Source organism: Aegilops tauschii, chromosome 7, assembly GCF_002575655.3.
Source record: "Aegilops tauschii subsp. strangulata cultivar AL8/78 chromosome 7, Aet v6.0, whole genome shotgun sequence".
NCBI lineage: Eukaryota > Viridiplantae > Streptophyta > Magnoliopsida > Poales > Poaceae > Aegilops > Aegilops tauschii.
The window spans coordinates 55678423-55694809 of record NC_053041.3 but is presented as its reverse complement, the minus strand read 5'-3'; the positions used below and the strand labels follow the sequence as shown (position 1 = coordinate 55694809).

Genomic DNA, 16387 nt, shown 5'->3' with positions numbered 1-16387 from the left:
ACTAGCCATGCAAAGAATTTGCATTTGGGGGGAGGGGGCAATTCCACCACACGTTGTGGAGCATATACATGCCAACCAAACCAAGGCATCGTGCGCTATAGGCCGCCGCCGAGTGCTGTCAACCAAACCATGGAATTTGCGGATTGTGCACCCTAGTTGATGCATTATGTTGACGGTTTGCACAAAGAAAACCAGCGGGCAGTTTGCTGGACGGTATTGCTACTGGTTGGTATGGCAGGTTAATGTGCTGAACCAACATATGTCAGCCACAACAGGTGCACACGCTCATTTTAGTCGCAAAAAGAAAAGTTCGTTTCAGTCTTGGGATAATTTCAGGGAGACAATCGAAATGTGAAAGGAAAAGCGCAGTGGGCAGGTGAGGCAAGGACCAGAATCTGATGCTAAATTAAATAAAGATGCAACAGAAACCATGACCGATGATGATGATTACAGTGATAGTCTTGTATGGTGCAGACAATATTATAGCAATACCTGATACAGTTCACATCAAGCTAAGACAATAGACTCACACGCTTATTATGAAATCCTAAATTGTTTTTGGGATAACTAAAGGCGGTGGAGGCCGGTGGATCTCCGCTGCGGCTTGCTGCCTCCGGCCATGGCTGGCATGGCTGGTTTAGTTGCAGCAGCAGCAGAGGCAGTCGAGGCAGCACTCGCAGGTCTCGTAGCAGCAGAAGCAGCACAGCGCCGTGAACACGCTGCAACGCAAATAAAATACGATCAATCACACGCACAAGTCAGAGGCTGGTTGGTAGAGAAACAGAATCATAAACGTAAGAATGAACAGAACACAACAGGAATTAACATGAACTGGGCGAAGATCTCCGCCCTGTCTCTGCGATTTCTCCGATGATTTTTCAGACGGCGCAAGAGTTTTATCACACACCCGAGGGATTTCTCGGCGAGATGAGAAGAGCAAAACCCAGAAGGAGAGAGAGTGGATCGAACTGTGTGTGTGTGTCTCACCATGCATAGAGGCAGCCCTTCTCCTCGTGGCGCCTCTGCACATGGTCCGTGTAGGACATCTCCTGCCCTGACGGAGCGTCATACATCTTGGCCGGCTTTGCAAAGGATGGGTTGGGTTACTGTGGAAGAAGACCTCTCCAAGGAACAAGCAAGCAAGAGGTTCCTTTCTGCTCTGCTCTCCTGTGGCCGGCTTTGGGAAGATGTGGGATTGGAACAGGAAGGAGTGGATGGGGTTTTATAGGCCGGGAAGGCTTAGCTGCACTCGTGCCTTTGAATGTGTGCCACGTATTTTTTTACTCTCACCACCACAAAAGCACAAGTGGCAAGACTGATTTGTAACTAACATATATAGTTTAATGAGCCCATGCGTCGGCCACGGTGTTTTGGTTTTGTCTAGAGAAATTTGTCTTTCGTAGGCATCGAACACAAGACTTCGTGCTAGTCGGCCACTAGAAACCATAGAGAAAAATCTCTCAGAACTCCCAAATGGACCAGTTTAGTTGCTACTACATGAGTCGGCGAAATTAAAATATGTAGTAAATGGAAAAAATAGAGAGGGCTAAACTTTGGTCCTAGATTGTTTTCTCAATTTTGCGCCGACCTGGACCGGAGTCTCTGTTCTTCTCTTGGTGGTTTGATTGTGAATCCTGACTTCCTTTTTGAATGAGCAGAGGACCTACCAAGTCTAGTTGGGTGGTCAGTTCTGAGCGGCTGGAATAAATCCAACGCCTATCGATGAGGACTATGAACTCATGGGCCCATGACCATGATGGGTGTGTGTGTGCGTGCGCGCATGGGCTGGGTATGGTGGGAAGGAACATGACCAATTAGCCTCGGTCTCCACTAATTAATTAGTCTACAAAATTCGCTATGGCCTCACTGTCTATATCTGCTCTTAGTGCAAGTATCACATGACATCATGCTTCAACAAAAGTTCTATATGAGAGAAAGCTTGATAAATTGATTACCATGCATAGAGGCAGCCCTTCTCCTGGTGGCGCTTCTGCGCGTGCTCATAGTAGGACATGCCCTGCGGTGGCGGAGGGTTGTTATACATCTTGCTGCCGGCCGGACCGGTTCCTCTCCTCTCTTCTCTCAGGATAGGTTTGGATCTCTCCTAACTTGTGTGTGGAAGTATGGTGACAGCATTAGTTGCGCAGATCAGAACGTATTAGGAGGGCAGGGGATGTCCAACATTAGTTGTACATTCACATCTGAATATTTGCATCTTATAACTTGAATTGGAAGTATCCCTGTGGCGACAAAAACGTGACTTCATTACTTTTCTTCGACCCTAAGGTTTCCAAATTGTCACCTACCTATTGTAATTTCCGTTCAAACGATTTCCACTTTTGATCGGCAAAACTCCAGGTTAAGAAACAGGCCTGCCGGTACATTTTACTGTCCAGGTAAAGCACGGTTCACACTTTCACCTAATTAACTTCTTCTTTTTCTGCATTTTTTGCGTGAAAACACCTATAATTAACCTATGTATATATACTGATCGATGAACCATTAGTGGGTAACCAAGAAATCTATGAACTGATATTGCTTTATGTTCGCTAACTCCATCAGCAACCATGCAGGGGATGGGGTCCGTTTTCAGCCTCATATGCTTCCAGCTGATTGTATTCTTAGCCGCTAAGAAGTGTACCAATATTGGCAATACTAGTGCAACACCGCAGGATTAGAGAATGGATGACAAGCGGATGCGGTTATTTGTTTTATCTTCGCGTACATTTTCCGTCCGGTGGCCAGGTCGCTGACTACGGGCTAGTCGACGTTGTATTCTAGAAAGAAAATCCGTCAGCGCCGACGGGTACATCAAGGAGGATTTGTCCCATCTGGCTTCTGCGTGGTCTCACTTGGCGTCCATTCATTTGCAGGGAGAAGTGACCAAGAATGTCGCTTGACAACCGCCACAAAAGAGATTAGACTGTAGCATGTTATCATGATATGATTGGAATGTTCTAATCCATTTGAGATATTTAGTTCACCATAGGAGACTGCTTGTAATGTTTCTCTCTAGAAGTAACAATGATCAATATAAAGGAGTAGGGAGCTGCGTTGTAATTTCTTCATTCAAAAATGAACCTGAACTGCTGCCTCAAGTTTGTATTCTGCGTAGCAAGAATATAGGAGTCCAAATTCAAACTAGGACCTGAAGTCCTGAACCCAGAGGTGGGTGTACGCCATCATAACACTATACCGACATCTCCAATAACTCGGCACGGCGTGCTACATGTACGCTATCACGCATTCACGCTAGTACTCGCCTGTCCATTAGATGTGTATATGTGTACAGTATAGCAAAGGTCCGTGAGCATATGACACACATTGAGAATATGGCTCTATCATAAAAGGCAAGGATAGCAAATCAAATTGACTAAATTAGAAGTAGTTCATGTGCTGAAATTGGAGACACACTTTGCTGCATAGGCCGATAAATGCAATGCAGTGAGCTACCGAAGCACCATCACATGAACAATTCCTAACAGATAAATATAGTTGCATTCCAAGCCTCTCGGGTCCAGTTCCTCTAGTAACAATGATGAGAAGATCGATACATACATTCAATGAGTAGTGACCGCGTCTTATTTGAATGAGTTGCATAAGCTTGAGAGGCATTCGGAATTATCCTACCACAAAGAGTAGATGGAAGTGAGAACTTTTTGAGCCACTTGGTCCTTTCATTTATTCCATAGGAGCCAAATGGGCATTCCGTGTGGGGATTCATTCGTTGGTAGCCCCATGATGGTGACAGAGCGAACATTGGGCAGCTACATCACCGATGGGCTTCTCTCTGCCCTCGGATGCAGGATCCTGGATCCGAAGAAGGAGCAGGAGCACGCTCTGTGCGACCGCGATTATTCTATTCTAGTTGTTGTTGGGCCCCAAGTGCAGATGTTTGTACGTAAACAACAATTTTCCTCAAGTGGATAACCTTAAGGTTTATCGAACCAGCAGGAGTATTTGGACTAGGATCAATGATGAACACCTGATGATCAACACCTGCACACACAATTACAGTACTTCTCTTGGTCTCCAACAAAACCAGTGACATTGTCAGTCTCAGTAGCCTTGCTAGTAGAAAGTATTAATGCAACTTGTGTTTGGAAGTAATTATTGCAACAAAATACATTTAAGTTCAGATTGTAAGCGAAAATAAAAGTGCACAACCACAAACGACTTTTTAAACTTTCCGAATCTTGTCGATGCTCGTAACTTATTCACAGTTGAACTAATGCCTTCTTCATTTCATCTTATTTAAACAAAAAGGTTAGGAAAAAGGTGTATCATGTTGACGGTTTGCTGAACCGTCTACTTTTTTTTAGAAATGGAGGCGTGCCCCCGGCCTCTGCATCATGATGATGCATGCAACCATCTTATTAAACGATCCACGAAGTAGCACAAAGTCATCAAAGTATTACAGCTCGCAAGCGGAGCGAAACTAAAGAAAAAGAAAAGTACATGCTGGCAATGACAACCGGAACGGCAGAAAGAAGGATAAGCTTCCTAAACTCCTATCCTATTATGCGTCCGCTATCCGAACCGGTTGAATATAGCCCGTGCTACCATCTCCCACTGGTTGCACCCAGTAACCAAAGGCTCCCTGGATTCCAAAGGAGTGAGTAAGGACCACGTACGGATCCATGCGGTAGCTCTGAAGATGACATGCAAGAAAGTTAAAGTGTGTTGTCTGTTAAAAATTAAATCATTCCTACAGTTCCATATAGCCCACAGAAGCGCACATATTCCAATCCAAATACGAGCCGCAGTACTATGTTCAACCCCAGTTAACCACGTTCCAAACAACGACTCAATGTCCACTGAAGGATTAATGTTGAAGGCTATATGAATCATTCTCCAAAGCAACTTGGCAAGTGGGCATTCAAGGAATAAATGTTGTGTTGTTTCATCATGATCACAAAAACAACAACGTGAACTACCTACCCATCGCCTCTTGATTAAGTTGTCCTTGGTGAGTATTACTTGCTTGTGGACAAACCACATGAAGATTTTAATACGCAAGGGAACCTTATTCTTCCAAATATGCAACAATCTCGAGATTGGGCCAGAATTAATCAAATCCATATAAAAAGATTTCACCGTAAATACCCTATTTTTAGTTAATTTCCATTGCATCGAATCCGGCTGGTCAGAGAGTTGAACATCTATCAATCTCTGGACCAAGTGCATCCACGCAGCCCATCGCTCACCAACTAACGCGCGTCTGAACTGAATGTTCTGGGGAATCGTTTGGAAAACTGTGCCTATCTAATCCTCCTTACGTTGCACAATGTTATAAAGGGTGGGATATTGTATGGCCAAGGGCGTCTCTCCTAATCACGTATCTTCCCAAAATCTTGTTGACATCCCATTGCCAATCAAGAATTTAACCCTACGAAAGAACAGGTCTTTCGTTCTCATAAGCCCTTTTCAGAATGGAGAGTCAGTTGGTCTCATAGTAACCTGGGCAAGCGTTTTTGTCTGTAAATACTTACTACGTAGAATATGTGCCCACATGCCCTCGGGGTCCATCTCTAACCTATAGAGCCATTTTCTCATAAGGCATTTATTCTTGATTTCTAGATTCTCAATACCGAGAACCCCCTGGTCTTTTGGTCGGCAAAGGATATCCCATCATGCGAGACGATATTTCCTCCTGGCCTCATCTGACTGCTAGAAGAAACGAGATCTAAAGAAATCAAGTCGCTTCCGTACCCCTTTCAAAATTTTGAAGAACGATAGTAGGAACATCGGCATACTGGTCAGTATCGAGTTAATCAGCACTAGCCGACCTCCATAAGACATGAGCTTGCCCTTGCTAAGCTTTTTTTTTAATTCGATCTTCGATACACTTTCATTCTTTGTTAGATAACTTGCGGTGGTGAATCGGTATACCCAAATAACTAAATGGTAAAGAACCTAATTCACACCCGAACAATTGTCTATAAGCATCTTGCTCGTCTTTGGCCTTCCCAAGGCAGAACAACTCACTCTTATGAAAGTTTATCTTTAAAGTAGACAATTGTTCGAAGAGACACAATATAAGTTTCATATTACGCGCCTTAGCAATGTCATGATCCATGAATAAGATAATGTCGTCAGCGTACTGTAGGATAGATACTCCTCCATCAACCAGATGAGGAACTAACCCCTCCACTTGACCATGCTGCTTGGCCCTGCCAATAAGTACGGCCAACATATCGGCCACTATATTGAACAAGAGAGGAGACATGGAATCCCCTTGTCTCAAACCCTTGTGTGTCTGAAAGTAATGACCGATATCATAATTAACCTTGATTCCGACACTACCCTTCTGGACTTAAGAACCCACTAGGTTCCGCCAGGCCTCACTAAAACATTTCATACGCATTGCATGCTGAAGGAAAGGCCACTTAACTTTATCATATGCCTTCTCGAAATCCACTTTGAAGATAACCCCGTCTAGCTTCTTCGAATGAATTTCATGTAGCGTTTCATGCAGAACGACTAGCCCTTCCAGTATATGTCGCCCTGGAATGAACGCAGGCTGGCTGGGTTGTACCACTGAGTGAGCAATCTTTGTCAAATTATTGGTACCTACCTTTGTGGAAATTTTGAAACTCACGTTGAGAAGGCATATGGGCCTGAATTATTCGATCCGGACTGCCTCTTCTTTCCTTGGCAACAGTGTAATCATGCCAAAGTTAAGATGAAACAGCTCCAAATGACCATCAAAGAAATCTACTAGCAGTTGGTATCGCAGGTATAATCTGCTCAACAAACATCTGCCACAGGAGTATGGAGAACCATCAGTAGTGGCACATATTCTATTACAACCTTCAGAAAATTTCATGGATGAATGGATAATACTATAGGGGAAAAAGGGCCCAGTAGTTTGATTCGGGGAACCGTAATCTGATGCTAATTACATTAACATGTAACACAGACCATGATCGATAATTAGATAGTCTTGTCTGAGACAGATAATACTATAGCGATATCTGATAAAGCACTCATCGAGCTCAGTTGAAAGATAGACACACACGTTTGTTATAAAATTCAAAAACTGTCGTGGTGATAGGCAGAGGAGGCGGTGGATCTCCTCTGCGCCCTGCGGCTTCCGTTCATGTCAGCCATGGCGGCCTGGTTTAGTTGCAGCAGCAGCGGATGCAGTCGAGGCCTCGTATTTTTCCAGCAGATAGTATTTTCTTAGCAGCTAAGGAGTTTACCAATATTGGCAGTACTGCAGCACTAGAACGGATGAGAAGTGGATGCCTCTTCCGCGCCTCGACCACCTCGTCGCTCGGCGACGGGCACGGATGTCGCTTCTCGGAGGACAATTCGCTGTCCGAAAGAGCCATTCGAGAGATCGCCCCCACTATCGCCTCTCTCGTCCCGCGCCGCCGCCGCAAGGCGCGTTCCGTCGCGGATGGCCTACACCAGCGCTCCTGGGTCAGGGACATCCAGGGCGCCCTTTCCCCCTTGGCCATGGTGAAGTACATCGACCTTTGGCGCTTGCTAGGCCTGGTTACGCTCTTCCGAGCCGGACAGACTTGCCTGGCGTTGGACCACGTTAGGCTCATACTCTGCTAGCTCCCGCTACCTAGCGCTTTTCCATGGTTCGATTCATGCACCACACTGGAAGCTGACATGGAAGTCCTGGGCGCCCCTCCGCGTCAAGTTCTTCGCCTGGCTGGCACTCCAGGACCACTGTTAGACAACAGCTCGCCTTGCTAGGCATGGGCTCCCTCATGACCCTTTCTGCCGCCTGTGTGACCAGGAGCCCGAAACCATGCACCACCTCCTCCTTCTCTAGGCAGTTTTGGTGTGATCTACTGACGTGGTGCTCTCTTACCCTGCCTCCACCATCACCTACGAACGACTTCTTGGATTGGTGGCACACAGCGCGCATGGCTCCTCCTACACCATTCAGGAAGGGGCTCTCCTCCACGATTCTCCTCAATGCCTGGTCCATCTGGACCCATCGCAAAGCATGCATCTTCGACGGGATGCAACCTTGCACACTTCGCCTCTCCAACTCCATCAAGGGCGAGGCTAGAGCTTGGGCCAATGGACTCGCCAACGTGTTGCCGTAGTTGTATAGGGCTTAGATTGGGCTGAGCAACCCATCCCACTACTGCTTACGTTGATGCGGACGCCATCCTTGTGTACGCCTCGCATCATCGCCCCCCCCCCCCCCCCCCCCCCCTCCCATGCATTCTCTTGGACTCTTGTACAACAATCCTCTACCTATCAATGAATGATACGCAAGCCGTTGCGTATTCGCGACAAAAGAAGAAGTGGATGCCTTTTACGATGTGTTCTTGGTTTTATCTTGGCATGGATTTTTGGTCCATAGCTGGCTAGGTCTCTAATAAATACCAACTAGTCGACGTTGTATTCTAGAAGGAGAATCCGTCTACTTTGACGGGGACATCAAGGAGGATTTATTTTATCTGGCCTGTACGTGGTCCTACTTGGCTTCCATTCATTTCAGTTGCAAGGAGAAGTGACCAGGAATGTATATCGCTCGCGCTTGACAACCACCACAGAAGAGATTAGAGTATAGCATGTTATCATGATATGATTGAAAAGTTCCAAATCATTTGAGATATTTAGGTTCACTTTACATCCCCATCACAGTTCTCCTTGTAATGTTTTTTTCTAACAGTAACAATGTTCAATATTAAGTTTTAGGGACCTGCGTTGTAAATTTTCCATCAAAAAATAGAGCTGAACTTCTGCCTCAATTATGTATCCTGCGAAGTAATAACATAGGATTCCAAATTCAAACTAGGACCTGAACCCAGACTTGGGTGTACACCATCATAACACTAACATATTATTTTTCATCTCATAACACCGACATCTCCAATGACTTGCATAGAATGATACATGTACGTTATCACGCTAGTGCTCGTCTGCCCATTAGATGTAGTGTACATACTTGCTATGTGTACAGTCATATCAAAGGCCCGTGAGCATATGACTGGCTAGGATATGGTTCTAGCATAAAAGGCAAGGATAGTAAATCAAATTGACTATAGTAGAAGTAGTGTATGTGCTGAAATTGGAGACACACACTGCTGCATAAGCCGATAAATGCAATGCAATGAGCTACCGATGCACCATCATATTAACAATTCCTAACAGATAAATATTGTTGCATTCTAAGCCTCTCAGGTCCAGTTCCTCTAGTAATGATGTTGAGAACATCTATATATTCAATAAGCAGCGACTGTGTCTTATTTGAATGAGTTGAATAGGCTTGAGAGGCATTGGGGATTATCCTACCACAAAGAGTAGATGGAAGCACTGTTTTGGGTACCGCTCGAAATTTTGTGACCCCGAGCGGTTACCGCGTTTACCGCTACCCAACGAAAAACACTCATACCGAGCAAAACAATTTGAGCTTTTTTGAAAATTTTGAATTCAAACGCTCCCCATCCAGTTGAATACACGGCATCTCTGATGCAGCAATGGTGCTGGTGATGGCGTAGTGGCAAAGGCATGCTTTCTGGAGCTGCGAGTCGCCGGTTCTAGTCTTTCACCCTCCCTTTTTTCTTTCTTTTTTAGAATGTAAAAGAAAAAAAAACTAAAAGTTGTGAAATTCTGGGAGCGTCCAGGAGTCGAACTCAACATTTGTGAGCAACCAACAGTGGTTGGTGCGTGTGAACAGCCACTACTCTACGAGAGGATTACTGATCTCAAAGAGTTAAAATTTTATCTATATCAACTACGAAATATTTGAATTCAAAATTTGATTTTAAATTTCGTCCGAATTTTTTTCAGTATTTTGGTTACTGTGGTAACCGTGAATTTCGGTGCCCCTCGAGAAAAAAGGCCCTCTTGGGATCCAAAACCTTGGATGGAAGTGATAACCTTTTGAGCTACCTAGTCCTTTTATTTCTTCCATAGGAGCCAAATGAGCATGCCGTGTGGGGATTCATTCATTAGTAGCCCCAGGCTCCGTCAGTGACTCGTTTAGAAGAATGACCGTGCCCTCCACGGGAATGGTCCCGACTGTCAGCCACACATGGAGTGTGATTGAGTTACTCATAAAAGGCACTTTGTGGACTCAAAAGACATTACCTGAAAAGGTAACTGTGAACAAGTAGAGGTAAGACACGATGATATCCGACAATCTCTATGACAGAGGTTGGATAGCAGCCCGCATGTTAAATTTTGAGTGCAGAGCTAAGGCGTCTGGCTCGCGAGTGTGCGGTGTAAATCACTATCACTAGTAGAAAACATGGCTTTGGTTGGGGCCTGGCCAGCCCATTAGTCCCGGTTCTATCACGAACCGGGACCCATGGGGCATACGTCCCGGTTCGTGCGCTCACGGGGCCGGCCGGGCCTCGGGAGGCATTTGCCCTGGTTCGTGTGGATCCATTTGTCCCGGTTCTAGGCACGAACTGGGACCAATGGTCCTCGCTCCTGGCCCACAACCATTGGTCCCGGTTCGTGCCTAAAACCGGGACAGAAGGGGGGCCTTTAGTCCCGGTTCCAGCCACGAACTGTGACCAATGAGTTGCCTATATATACCCCATCGCCGCAGCAGAGCACTCCACAGTGCTCTGTTTTTTCTGGCCGGCGAGGGGAGAGCTTTGTGGTGCTCTAGCTCACCTCCTATGCACATGAGGTGTTCGATGAAATGCCCGAGCCACACTAGTAAAGCTTTCTCCTCTCGAAGCTCGACCTCCAAGCTCCATGATACGTCCATTTTGCATCATGCTTTTATATCGATATTTATTGCATTATGGGCTGTTATTACACATTATGTCACAATACTTATGCATATTCTCTCTTATTTTACAAGGTTTACATAAGGAGGGAGAATGCCGGCAGCTGAAATTCTGGGCTGGAAAAGGAGCAAATAATAGAGACCTATTCTGCACAACTCCAAAAGTCCTGAAACCCCACGGAAGTTATTTTTGGAAATAATAAAAAATACTGAGCGGAAGAAATACCAGAGGGGGCCCACACCCTAGCCACGATGGTGGGGGGGTGCCCTACCCCCTGGGCGCGCCCCCGGCCTCGTGGACCCCCTGTTGGCCCTCCGGTGCCCACCTTCTGCTATATGAAGTCTTTCGTCCGAAGAAAAATCATAAGCAAGCTTTCGGGACAAGACTCCGCCGTCACGAGGCGGAACCTTGGCGGAACCAATCTAGGGCTCTGGCGGAGCTGTTCTGCCGGGGACACTTCCCTCCGGGAGGGGGAAATCATCGCCATCGTCATCACCAACGCTCCTCTCATCGTGAGGGGGCCAATCTCCATCAACATCTTCACCAGCACCATCTCCTCTCAAACTCTAGTTCATCTCTTGTATCCAATTCTTGTCTCATAGCCTGGGATTGGTACCTGTAGATTGCTAGTAGTGTTGATTACTCCTTGTAGTTGATGCTAGTTGGTTTATTTGGTGGAAGATCATATGTTCAGATCCTTTATAAATATTAATACTCCTCTGATTATGAACATGAATATGCTTTGTGAGTAGTTACGTTTGTTCCTGAGGACATGGGAGAAGTCTTGCTATTAGTAGTCATGTGAATTTGGTATTCGTTCGATATTTTGATGAGATGTATGTTGTCTCTCCTCTAGTGGTGTTATGTGAACGTCGACTACATGACACTTCACCATTATTTGGGCCTAGAGGAAGGCACTGGGAAGTAATAAGTAGATGATGGGTTGCTAGAGTGACAGCCCTAGTTTATGCGTTGCTTCGTAAGGGGCTGATTTGGATCCACATGTTTCATGATATGGTTAGGTTTACCTTAATACTTCTTTTGTAGTTGCGGATGCTTGCAATAGGGGTTAATCATAAGTGGGATGCTTGTCCAAGTAAGGACAACACCCAAGCACCGGTCCACCCACATATCAAATTATCAAAGTACCGAACACGAATCATATGAACGTGATGAAAACTAGCTTGACAATAATTCCCGTGTGTCCTCGGGAGCGCTTTTCTCTATATAAGAGTTTGTCCAGGCTTGTCCTTTGTTACAAAAAGGATTGGGCCACCTTGCTGCACTTTATTTACTTTTGTTACTTGTTGCTCATTACAAATTATTTTATCACAAAACTATATGTTACCTATAATTTCAGTGCTTGCAGAGAATACCTTGCTGAAAACCACTTATCATTTCCTTCTGCTCCTCGTTGGGTTCGACACTCTTACTTATCGAAAGGACTACGATAGATCCCCTATACTTGTGGGTCATCAAGACTCTTTTCTGGCGCCGTTGCCGGGGAGTGAAGCGCCTTTGGTAGGTGGAATTTGGTAAGGAAAAATTTATATAGTGTGCTGAAATTTACTGTCACTTGTTGCTATGGAAAGTAATCCTCTGAGGGGCTTGTTCGGGGTATCTTCACCCCGACCAGTAGAGCAAAGAGTTGCTCCTCAACCTACTGAACCTACTGAAAATGAAAACGTCTACTTTGAAATTCCTACGGGTATGGTAGAAAAACTGCTAGCTAATCCTTTTGCAGGAGATGGAACATTACATACTGATGAGCACCTAATCTATGTGGATGAGGTTTGTGGATTATTTAAGCTTGCAGGTATGCCCGGTGATGTTATTAAGAAGAAGGTCTTCCCTTTATCTTTGAAGGGAGATGCATTGACATGGTATAGGCTATGTGATGATATGGGATCATGGAACTACAAGCGATTGAAATTGGAATTTCATCAGAAGTTTTATCCTATGCATCTCGTTCATCGTGATCGTAATTATATATATAATTTTTGGCCTCGCGAAGGAGAAAGCGTCGCTCAAGCTTGGGGGAGGCTTAAATCAATGTTATATTCATGCCCCAATCATGAGCTCTCAAGAGAAATGATTATTCAAAAAATTTATGCTCGACTTTCTGATAACAATTGCACCATGCTCGATACTTCTTGTGCTGGCTCTTTTATGATGAAGACTATTGAATTCAAATGGGATTTATTGGAAAGAATTAAACGCAACTCTAAAGATTGGGATCTCGAAAAGGTAAGGAGTCAGGTATGACACCTAAGTTTGATTGTGTTAAATCTTTTATGGATACCGATGTTTTCCGTAAATTTAGCACTAAATATGGACTTGACTCTGAGATAGTAGCTTCTTTTTGTGAATCTTTTGCTACTCATGTTGATCTCCCTAAGGAGAAGTGGTTTAAATATCATCCTCCCATAGAAGTAAAAGTAGCTACACCTATTAAAGTTGAAGAAAAGACTATCACTTATAATGATCCCGTTGTTCCTACTACTTATGTTGAGAAACCACCTTTCCCTGTTAGAATAAAGGATCATGCCAAAGCTTCAACTGTGGTTCGTAAAAGCAATATTAGAACTTATACACCTCCTGAGAAAGTTAAAGTTGAACCTAATATTGCTATTGTTAAAGATCTCTTGGCTGATAATATTGATGGGCATGTTATTTATTTCTGTGATGAAACTGCTAGAATTGCTAAACCTTGTGCTAAAGATAAACATAGACCTGTGGTAGGCATGCCTGTTATTTCTGTTAAAATAGGAGATCATTGTTATCATGGCTTGTGTGATATGGGTGCTAGTGCTAGTGCAATACCTATTGACTTTTACAAAGAAATTATGCATGATATTGCACCTGCTGAGTTAGAAGATATTGATGTCACCATTAAACTTGCCAATAGAGATACTATATCACCAATTGGAATTGTTAGAGATGTTGAAGTCTTGTGTGGGAAAACTAAATATCCTGCTGATTTTCTTGTTCTTGGTTCCCCACAAGATAGCTTCTGTCCCATTATATTTGGTAGACCCTTCTTAAACACTGTTAATGCTAAGATAGACTGCGAAAAGGATGTTGTCACTATTGGTTTGGGTGATATGTCTCATGAGTTTAATTTCTCTAAATTTCGTAGACAACACCGTGAAGAGGAATTGCCTAGTAAAGATGAAATTATTGGTCTTGCTTCTATTGTCGTGCCTCCTAGTGATCCTTTAGAACAATATTTGCTAGACCATGAAAATGATATGTTTATGAATGAAAGAAGGGAAATAGATGAAGTGTTCTTTAAACAAGGACCTATTCTGAAAAACAACTTGCCTGTTGAAATCTTAGGGGATCCTCCTCCACCCAAGGGTGATCCCGTGTTTGAGCTTAAACCATTGCTTGATACTCTTAAATATGCTTACCTCGATGAAAAGAAGATATATCCTGTTATTATTAGTGCTAACCTTTTAGAGAAGGAGGAAGAAAAATTATTGAAAACTCTGAAGAAGCACCGTGCTGCTATTGGGTATACTCTTGATGATCTTAAGGGCATTAGTCCCACTCTATGTCAACATAAAATAAATTTGGAGAAAGATGCCAAACTAGTTATTGATCATCAACGACGGCTGAATCCTAAAATGAAAGAAGTGGTAAGAAAGGAAATACTAAAGCTCCTTGAGGCAGGTATAATTTATCCCATTGCTGATAGTCAGTGGGTAATTCATGTCCATTGTTGTTCCTAAGAAGGGACGTGTTACTGTTGTTCCTAATGATAAAGATGAATTGATTCCGCAAAGAATTATTACAGAATATAGGATGGTAATTGATTTCCGCAAATTAAATAAGGCTACTAAAAAAGATCATTACCCCTTACCTTTTATTGATCAAATTCTAGAAAGATTATCCAAACATACACATTTTTGCTTTCTAGATGGTTATTCTGGTTTCTCTCAAATACCTGTGTCAGCTGATAATCAAGGTAAGACCACTTTTACATGCCCTTTCGGTACTTTTGCTTATAGACGTATGCCTTTTGGTTTATGTAATGCACCTGGTACCTTTCAAAGATGCATGATGGCTATATTCTCTGACTTTTGTGAAAAGATTTGTGAGGTTTTCATGGACGATTTCTCCGTTTACGGATCCTCTTTTGATGATTTCTTAAGCAACCTTGATCGAGTTTTGCAGAGATGTGAAGAAACTAATCTTGTCTTGAATTGGGAAAAGTGCCACTTTATGGTTAATGAAGGAATTGTCTTGGGGCATAAAATTTCTAAAAGAGGTATTGAACTTGATAAAGCTAAAGTTGATGCTATTGAAAAGATGTCGTGTCCCAAAGACATCAAAGGTATAAGAAGTTTCCTTGGTCATGCCGGGTTTTATAGGAGGTTCATTAAGGACTTCTCAAAAAATTCTCGGCCTCTGACTAATTTATTACAAAAAGATATAACGTTTGTCTTTGACGATGATTGTGTAGAAGCATTTGAAATACTTAGAAAGCATTGATTTCTGCACCTATTGTTCAGCCACCTGATTGGAATTTACCCTTTGAAATCATGTCTGATGCTAGTGATTATGATGTAGGTGCTGTTCTAGGGCAAAGAGTTGATAAGAAATTAAATGTTATTCAATATGCTAGTAAAACTCTAGACAATGCCCAGACAAATTATGCTACTACTGAAAAAGAATTCTTAGCAGTTGTATTTGCTTGTGATAAGTTCAGACCTTATATTGTTGATTCTAAAGTAACTATTCACACTGATCATGCTGCTATTAAATACCTTATGGAAAAGAAAGATGCTAAACCTAGACTTATTAGATGGGTTCTCTTGCTACAAGAATTTGATTTACATATTATTGATAGAAAGGGAGCTGAGAACCCCGTTGCAGACAACTTGTCTAGGTTAGAGAATGTTCTTGATGACCCACTACCTATTGATGATAGCTTTCCTGATGAACAATTGAATGTCATAAATGCTTCTCGTACTGCTCCATGGTATGTTGATTATGCTAATTACATTGTTGCTAAATTTATACCACCTAGTTTCACTTACCAACAAAAGAAAAAGTTTTTCTATGATTTGAGACATTACTTTTGGGATGATTCACATCTTTATAAAGAAGGAGTAGATGGTGTCATTAGACGGTGTGTACCTGAGCATGAACAGGAACAGATCCTACGCAAGTGTCACTCCGAGGCTTATGGCACTAGTGCAGAACAGGCCTTTATCACCGGTTCGTAAGGGCCTTTAGTGCCGGTTCTGCAACCGGCACTATGGAGTGGAGACTAAAGCCCCCCCCTTTAGTACCGGTTCGGCACGAACCGGCGCTAAAGTGCCACGACGTGGCACGAGCCAGGCCCGGGTGCTGGTAGACCATTAGTACCGGTTGGTAGCACCAACCGGTACTAAATGTTTGGGGGGGTTTTGGTTTTAATTTTTATTTTTCCATTAATTTTGTGTTTTCCATTTAATTCTTTTTTGTTTGCTGGTATTTTATGATACTACATATTGTACATGTTATGCATATATATAAATAGATTTTCTCGTAGAACTGATCATATATATATAATCGAATGTCTCACAACCACCATTAATTATTCACACATACACATGTATATATATATACAATTTCTCCTACATGTTGCCTTGGTGCCTTCGGAGCACGATGACAAG

At 43.3% G+C, this 16387-nt stretch overlaps 1 long non-coding RNA gene across 1 annotated transcript; it reads right to left on the bottom strand.

The window, feature by feature from the left end:
- Positions 1 to 377: 377 nt before the first annotated feature.
- On the bottom strand, positions 378 to 1188 carry LOC120968061 (uncharacterized). Its single transcript, XR_005762133.2, has 2 exons — positions 988 to 1188; positions 378 to 719 (listed from the first exon to the last, which is right to left on the bottom strand). It is a non-coding gene; the product is annotated as an uncharacterized lncRNA (long non-coding RNA).
- Positions 1189 to 16387: the final 15199 nt, after the last annotated feature.